Raw genomic sequence first — 9,776 nt, 5'->3', positions numbered from 1 at the left:
GAATTTCTATCTCTGAGACCCGCAATTTATATCGTAAAATCAATGTTAATTTAACTCTGAGAGTGTACAAATGGAACCAAACTATCATTTAGCTGGGGACCCCCTGGAACTCCCTCAAGGACCCCGGACCCCACTTTGGGAACCACTGCCCTAAGTGACCGTAATGAACCTTCATGACATGACACCTACAGTACGTACATACATACTGTACTATCCTACTGTAGATTATCTCAAGTGAAATCGGAATGTTTTTTATTAATGATTTCTAGTATGTCTTACCGACAGCGAAGTACCTGTGATTTCACGCACAGTATAGCTTTGAATTACCAAGCCATAATCCACAACAACGTTCTCTCTCTCTCTCTCTCGTAAGTTCACTTCTCCCCAGTCCACTCTCGCATGTCCAAATGGGTTGTTAATGCAGCCATGTAAAGATTTAAAGGGTTAGCAATTCCCTCTTTTAACCCATTTTGGGCGGGAACCCCTTTTGGTCTTTCAAGCATTGTTATACTACGAGCTTGTAGGTCTGCTATTCATTGAAAAACCGTGAAAATGTGGCGCAAATCTTTGAATATGTATTCTTTCAGAGTGTAGAAGTTTTTAACTCAAATCTTTGCTTCTGGGGGGGGGGTCCCTGGAACAACATATTTTCAGATGGGGGTCGGCGGCCAAATACATAATAATCTTGGGGGTTCTTGACATGAAAATGTTTGAGAACGACTGACATAGAAACATAGGGTTTTTCAGAAAACAGAAAAGACATTTGTAGAATCTTTCCCACGTCAAGGTTAAATAGCCCTGCTCTGTGACCATTTCCCTGGAGGCTACAGTTACATCTGGGTGGTCTTCCACGACATTCACCCACCAGCGACAGTGACACTCAATCAGCTAATGTGTTATAACGGGGGGGGGGGGGGTGTGTGCGCTTTGCGTGGCTAATGACAGTCGTTAGATTCATAATTGCTGCTAATCTAGGCCTCCGCAATGATGTGACATGTTCAGAAATCAACAACGGCTTAGTGATTAGTGAAATGTAAAGCATTTTGGTCGCGGGCACAAAAACACGAGAAGCCTGAGAGATTGTACTGTAAATGGTATTGTATAGGCATCTGTAGTGTACAGAAAAAATACCTGTAAAAGTCCATATTGTCAATTCATTATTTAGATACAATATTACTGCAATAGAAAAGTAAAGTAAAGTTTTAAAAAGGAAAACCAATGGAGGAGGAGGAGGAGGAGGATCCTTTGTGCAAAAATACTATAATTTCTATTTAAATATGTTCTTTCCAGCCATTTATCTTTTGGATCTTAATGCTTTAATGCTAAGGCCCGTTTTTATTAGCAACCTAGTCATGATTGGCTCATTTGGCTGCCCCCCTAAGCCAATAAGAGTCTGCGCCACTCGCGTTGTAGCGACATAGTCATGATTGGCTGCCTCCTATGGGACGCGCACCGCAGAACCCTCTGCACCCAGAGCACACTCTGCAGCCTGAGCGGCAGACAACCGCAGCTAATGTTCTGAGCTAACTGGAGAGCAGGAAAGCCACAACAAAACACAGCGATTTAACCAACAAAGGAACGTTGGTTTGGAAAACTAACAAAAACAACGGCCGCGAGGTTGTGACAGAGAAACATACACGTTACAAAAGATGGGAAAGAAAGGGAGAGAGATGCCTAACGGAGACAGCGCTTTGCTTCACCCGACAGTTAATGATATTCCTTTCATTCTTGTTTTTACAATATTAAATGCAGAGATTACCATATAAAAAATGCCAGTCCTATTAATTTGGTGCATATTATACATACAATCACTGACTGTTGTTACGCCTGCCGTGTAGGTGCTCATTGCACATGCCTATCCATTTTGCTCTCAATTCCGTACATCAAAAAGGCATTGATCCATGCGTTTCAATTATGACCTGACTGAGTGGAACTGATCGGGCAATGTGCCTGAAGGAGTTAACCCTGTAAGACCCAGCGATGCTTTTTTTAGCAACAATTAGATTTTTATAAAGAAAAGAGTTTAAATAATTAGTTTTTATGTTATTTTTTCACCTCTAAATCCTCATTGGGTCCTATTGTTTAGTCTTACAATGCCATTGGCCAGGATATTTGCATATAAATACCCCCCACAGAGCCAGGAATCATCACAACTTGAAAAATCTAATCGAACGAGTAGAAATTTGATGTGGACAAAATGACCCCCCCCCCCCCCACATACTCTGAATTTAACATTGAGTTAATCAGCTTCAACATCCATATAGTATTGATGAAACGAACAGCAGTGTCACGGTAGTATAGGTCAAATATTGTTGACAGAATTGGCAGATTTGTTTTTACACCGGCCTTTTACACCGGTTGTCTTGGTGTTTTGGGGCTGCATGTGTAAAAGTTGAGGCCAGGATTCACGGAAGGGGGGAAAACTAAGGCTCTTTAATATTTAAAGTCAAATCACTTGTCCTCGTTCCGTGCCTCGTGAACCACATATTCCGCCGTGTAAATATGAGAATTTCATTTTCGACCGTGCAGAGTGGCTTTTAGCCCTTGTTCTTCGAGCATCTGAATTAGGTCCAGTGACTCCAGTCAGTCAGTGTGAACTCAAAGGGACAGATCTGGAAAAGGCAATTACCTTCATTATGCCCCTTTCACCTGCTCTGAGAGCCAGGATTCATTAGGCTTATCAGTTGATTAATGTGTAATTAAGTGGCAGAGACCGCCGGGGTCTAGTTCAACAGAAATGGCCTCGAGACGTGGAAAACCTTTTCTTTGGAGAATGGCTTCAGTGAAAACACCCCTCTATGAGGACAGTCGTGGAAAACCTTTTCTTTGGAGAATGGCTTCAGTGAAAACACCCCTCTATGAGGACAGTCGTGGAAAACCTTTTCTTTGGAGAATGGCTTCAGTGAAAACACCCCTCTATGAGGACAGTCGTGGAAAACCTTTTCTTTGGAGAATGGCTTCAGTGAAAACACCCCTCTATGAGGACAGTCGTGGAAAACCTTTTCTTTGGAGAATGGCTTCAGTGAAAACACCCCTCTATGAGGACAGTCGTGGAAAACCTTTTCTTTGGAGAATGGCTTCAGTGAAAACACCTCTCTATGAGGACAGTCGTGGAAAACCTTTTCTTTGGAGAATGGCTTCAGTGAAAACACCTCTCTATGAGGACAGTCGTGGAAAACCTTTTCTTTGGAGAATGGCTTCAGTGAAAACACCTCTCTATGAGGACAGTCGTGGAAAACCTTTTCTTTGGAGAATGGCTTCAGTGAAAACACCTCTCTATGAGGACAGTCGTGGAAAACCTTTTCTTTGGAGAATGGCTTCAGTGAAAACACCCCTCTATGAGGACAGTCGTGGAAAACCTTTTCTTTGGAGAATGGCTTCAGTGAAAACACCTCTCTATGAGGACAGTCGTGGAAAACCTTTTCTTTGGAGAATGACTTTGTCACTTCAGTGAAAACACCCTTCAATGAGGAAAGTGGCCTATTCGCTGTGGACAAAGCAGTGACAGCTTGTAGCCTATACTATACATTTCACCAAACTATGAAGCGTTGGATGACATCTTGTGATCTGAATCTGATAATGCGATAATGTATTCTTTCCCTCTCGTCTACATGCACCAAATGTCTTGGCCGTTAATAGCTGCCTACGTTAGGCTCACAGGGCGTCGCAACACTACGCGTTGTGAGTGGATCCAAAGTTCGGATGTCATTTGTGACGTGGTACCGCGTCGCTCCCGACACGTAAACGTCTCTGGCGACAGGCAAACAGTGTGTGCTAATGCGTGTTACTATGGAGCTGCAGGGGGGGAGCCCAGCGTCATTTGGAACCATCTTGGATAGTGCTAGATATAAATACCATGTAGCCAAAAGACCCTTTGGATGATCGGCAATGATTACTTCTAATGCGACGAGCGACGGGACCGCGATGAGACGTCAAAAACACAATCTTCATTGATTTAGATTAAGAGTTATTCACGTTTTAAGATTTTTGATCCCATCCATTAAAATGGAGGGGGAACACTTTGGATTACCGCCTAACCGGAAATGACATTGAATGTTGCTCAAAGTTAACTACAATTATGCTAACAGCTATAGCAGCAAAAACAAAAAAAGAGTGAAAGGACTTTCACTTCACTCCTTTCTCCTAAAGAATGAAAAGAAGGCACATGTCAGCACACGGTCTTCTGCTGAAGCACAGCTTCTTCTCCAAGGACACGTTTCTGTTTGTATAATAGGCTATATATTTGTAAGAAGCTCTTGAACCCACGTCTACTGGTGTTCTACCACAAACACGATATATACATATATTTAAAGCCAAATTAAATTACTGATAGCAGCAAAGGTTTGTGTTTTTATTGTTGACACATTTATACCAAAGTCTTCATAAACACATGCTTTGCTCTTTCTTTGAGCCACCACTTTTTTTGCCTTGCAATTGGCCTCCGTGTCCATCTGTTGCCCGGCAACCCTCGACAGTGCAGGCGCCGTAATCAGGGACGTGCACACATAGACATCAAAGGGGGCTTCAGCCCCTGCCCTTTTACCCGTCTGTAAAACAACTGCCCTCTCCAGACCATGAATGCAGCATTTACTACATGGTGAAAGAAATGCAAATACCACTCCTTTCCTTTCCATGCCATGCCGGCAAGGCAGCATTCAGGATAATTGCTTTTTTTCCCCCCCTGAAGTCTCCTGAACTTGAACACAGTATTTTGCGTTGAACAAATTTGCTTAGAAATCCATGTCGTTACACCTGCATCTCCACTAGCGTTGAGAGCTTGTAGATCAGCTATTTTTGTCCAAAAGTGCCCTCTTACAGGATTTCAGCCCCTGCCCCTCTAACACTCTCTGCACGACCCTGGCCTTAATAAAGTATCGCACATTTTGGTATTATCTTCACACCTTAGGTGATCTTGGTGATCTCCCCCAAATACTGCTTAAATAAAATAACCGAATGGCCAGTAAGTAAGATAAAGATTGAGTTTTAAAATGCAAGCAGTACTGGAGCACAGTGGTTCAAGTCAAGGACCCCCATAATGATACTCATTAGCCTGTAGACCCCCCGTTTGAAAATACATGCCAGGGACCTCCATAAGAGAAGATTTATACGGCTCTAGCAGTGAGTCTCAACCCATTTCATTTCATGGACCCCCAGTTTTACCTGAATTAGCCTACAGCCCCCCCCCCGCCCCCCCATTTAATTGCATTCCTATCCCAATTTATATTGTAAAAACAAACTTCACGTAACTCTGAGTGTTAAAAATGGAACCAAATGGACCTGTACACTCTCTGAGTTACAGACCCATAAGGGTCGATTTGGTTCCTAATTAACATTTGGCTGGGGACCCCCTGGGGAACTCCCTCATTAAGGACCCCTCTTTGGGAACCACTGCTGTAGCTTAGCTGGTGTATTTAGCATCTCTGTCATTCTGACAGGCCCCGTCCCGTGTAAATACTTCAACGTCTGTTCCAGAATTCAGCCGGAATGGATGAATGTGCCCACTGCCCACACGCCACGCCACAAAGGAATGGTGTAGTAGTAGATGAGAGATACCACCCCCCCCCCCCCCCCCCCCTTCACACCCCCCTTCTGTCCTGAAAGTACCCCACACACCTCTCCACCCTGCATGCATGCACCATATTTTCCCCGTGAGGGGGATGTACACACGCAGATCCCAACCGCAGGCTGTTTGAGATGCTGCTACATGGAAAACGTTTTTGCCGTCTCAAAGCCACTGGAAACCGACTGCAAAAAAAGCATGCATCTTCCCCCCCCCCCCGAACAATCAGATACATGAACGGACTGATAAGAACCAGAGCCAAACCGGGCAGAGGATAACGCTAGCCCCCACCCCTTGCCCTCCTCTTGCACCATCATTAACCTTTTTTGCACCCTTCTAAACTAAATGTGCTGTATATACGGAACATAACCTCAAATTGCACTTTCTTAAACTAAATTGTGTTGTATATACGGAACATAACCTACTGTGAAGCTGTTCACATAAAGTTTACCTAACTTTGCTACTACAGGAAAACATGCACATGTACTGTACATACAGTTACTAATTACTATTATTGTTACACTCTGATTGATCTTTCTTGCACTCTTTATTCTTGTCTGCTGAGCTTGCTGTGTTTTTGTTGATTTTGAATGTTATATGCTATCTATGCTGCTGCATTGTCTGTAAGGGAAGCCAAAACTAAAATAAGTTTTACTCTTATGTACACAAGATGGAACAATAAAGTAGCCTACAACCTTGAACCTTGAACACACCAAAAGGTCAGACGTGAGGAAATCACCCTCCCAAACATGCAATGGTCCGACATGCGTTGCACCGTGCTGCTTGCGGTTAGGTTAGGGGTTAGGGGGTTAGGGGTTTGGGGTCACGTTGTCGGTCTAATGACTGTCGGAACGATAGCATGCCGGGAACTAAAGTCCGTACCCCCTGTGAGATGTAAAGGAGCAGAAGTATAAAGCACAAAGAAATTGAAACATTCAATTTCAATTAAAGTAAAAATGATGTCTCAACTGAAGCGCAGCACTGTCCTCCATGTGCACCACTGGGTACGAGGAGCTATTTCTGGAAGGCAGGGAGCACTAAAACCCAGGCAGAACCTTGTAAGAGGAATTCACATTTACATTTAATGGCGAACATACAACAAGACAAAAGTGCATTTGGAATGACGACGGCCATCGGCTATTTGAAGAAGGAAGGAACAACCTGGAACAACAGGAGAAGAAGACAGGCTCACTTCACGATGCTTCTCTGCTTGCATAACCCATTTCGGCCTGACGTCGAAATAAAAAAAAAAAAATCTGTATCAGTGGTGGTCAATATTTCATGTCAAGGACCCCCTAAAAATGATGTAATCATCATGTAATTGGCCGCCGACCCCCATCTGAAAATATGTTATTCCAGGAACCCCTCAAGCAAAGATTTGAATTAAAAATGTTCTGAAAGAATATATATTCAAAGATTTGTGCCGCATTTTCACGATATTTCAAAAATAGCAGACCTACAAGCTCGTAGCGGGGCACTCGGTGCCGCACTATGAGCTTGTAGATCTGCTATTTTTCCAAAGCTAAAGTATAAAAAACACCAAAAGGAGTTCCTGCCCAGAATGGGATAATCTCGGTCTAATGGAACAGACGTAGCCCGAACCAATCAAATTACATTGGGGACAAATGTAATTTGGAGTCATACATGGCCATACACGGTTCAATTCAAACCTCGCTCCAGGGATATGCACACATAGACTGCAGAGAATGCAGCATTTACTACTGTCCTCAAATGATGGATCTGATGTTCAAAGAACTGATCCGTCAGGTCAAAGCCGAAGGAACACAGCATCCTTCTTCTGTTCTTTGTCACTTGAAAGCATCATAGAGGGAAATGTCATTTGTCATGTCTTAAGTTATAATGCCACTGTAGTAGTAGTCTCTCTCTCTCTCTCTCTGTCACCTGCCAGTGAGGAGCCCCCACCGGGAGGATGTAGCACCACCGCTCTACTCCTCCAGATCAACAACACAACATTCCCTGGCGCCACACCAGCCTGTAGAAGTCACTCACACCGCGAATAACAGCACCCTCCTTGTTGCCAGCTTCCCTCCCTTGAACACGGGCCAATTGTGTTCGTATAGATGCTTAGACAAACCAAACCGGAGTGGATTCAGTCAAACCCCTAGACTTTGCGGTAGTGGACAGTTTACCCCTGGGCCTGGCCACCCAAGTGCCCTTTAATGACTAAAGGCCATCTTGTCATCACCCATTCCAGCCGTGCCATAAACCTCATGAGCATCACTTATGTCTGAATGTCTCCTGCATTGATTCTCTGTGGAGATAATATGTTGTGGGCAACGCTCATGATCAAGTGTGTAACCTTTTTTCTCTCCCTGCAAAGCCTAATGGGAATCATTACCATGGATTGCCATATGGGCATGTTCTGCTTCAGGAGGAAGCCATCTGGCACAATGTTTTCTGGCAAACATCTACTGCATTTACTGCACAGCGCAGTCTTTTTATATGCAGGGAACAGAAGTGTGTGGACAGAAGTTTCTCATCTCGTCCACTTCTTCAGACCACCTGTTCCAGACACAACAAACGTATTCGACTGAATTCGAGCTGTATATGCAACATTTCAGTCCACACCGTTATGGAGAGAGGCATTAGGAAGTACGCCAAAACAACACACACACACACACACACACACACACACACACACACACACACACGCACACACACAACACACTTTTGAAATAAAATATAGGAGAATGTTTGGGAAACAGTGCTGTACCCTATATCATTGGTTCCCAGCCTTTTTTATACTGGCGTACCACCTCAGAATATATTTGGCTCCACAATAGAATAGAAGTACCATAATAGAAAACTGACTTAAAATACAGGAGCGTATAGGTCTACTGCCCTTTTTGTTCCATTCCTAAGCCAATAATGCTGCTGCTCTGACAGAACTCTGTCTAATCACTGATCACTGAGCTGGTATGAAAATTGTACAGTACTTGAGTAAATGTACTTAGTTAATAGTTACTTTCCACCGCTGCGCGCACGTGTACACACACACACACACACACACACACACACACACACACACACGACCGTTTGCAGAATACCCAGAATACAGTATAAGCAGAGAATAAATAATAATAATATCGCTGCTGTCGCACAGAAACCTTGTATCTCCATATTTCAACTTTTTATGTTTTTTCATCTCGTACTATATTTTCACTACTATATTTTCACTACTTTTACTTTGACATTCTTATACGCCGATATACATGCAAGCTCTTGGAGATCTGCTATTTTCACCATTTCCTGAAAAGTCCAACGGTTTGGGACATAAAAGGTTTCCACGGGACAGTGATGTTATGATAATACCCTTCATGGGGGGGGGGTGAACATTCACGTCTATACCTACAGTAAGTCATTTATCAAATGCCTCTCCATTACACAGATGGCTGCACAGGTCTGAAATATCCATCAACGTTGGGAATGTGTGTGAAATAAGGTATTAAAGAGATTCATATTGTCATATAAGCTTTTAAAAGACTGAAGCAACGGCTAGGAGGACAGAGCATTTTTGACAGTTGATGGAGACCTGTCAGACTTTAATTTTCTTTTTTAATTAAATACTTTATTGTCCCGAATATGACGACTCTGATTATAAGACGACCCCCATTTTTCAAGACTCATTTGTGGAAAAAGAACATTGAATGTCATATAGTCTAGTCCCAGATTATAATACGACCCCGTTTAGGATATTTCCATTGGAAAAAAACATAGTCTTAAAAAACAGTCAGGCCAATAGGGTAATAGCCAACTCGACAGATGTTCTTTGCAGTACTTTGTTGTGCAACAAATTTAGCCGAGCTACAGTACCAGCTTACAACTCGTCTGATTGTAACATGTGTGTGGGGCTGGTAAATCAGCTATTTTCGTTATTTTTTTAATTCATAAATTATCGAATATCGGAATTGTGTAGCAGTACCATGCCATTTAGATTCTTTTTTCTTTTCACTGGATGACATAATCTAGTGAAGCATGGCATTGGCAAGTATATTTTTGATACCGATACTTTTGCTCTATAGCCTGCCCCGGTGAAGTGTTTTTTAACAGCTGATCCGTGGTCAGCCAGCCCTTTAGCCTGCACACGTACTTTGGACCGACTCCCATTTGCCCTTCAAACTACATCCATCCATTCACTTTCGATCGCCATGGCAACAGGGCTAACTGTCGGGACAAAAGCATCGGCAGATATGAA

This window comes from Protomyctophum bolini (genome assembly GCF_963924005.1).
Source record: "Protomyctophum bolini genome assembly, chromosome: 23".
NCBI classification, from domain to species: Eukaryota; Metazoa; Chordata; class Actinopteri; order Myctophiformes; family Myctophidae; genus Protomyctophum; species Protomyctophum bolini.
Note: the sequence above shows the minus strand (reverse complement) of the source record.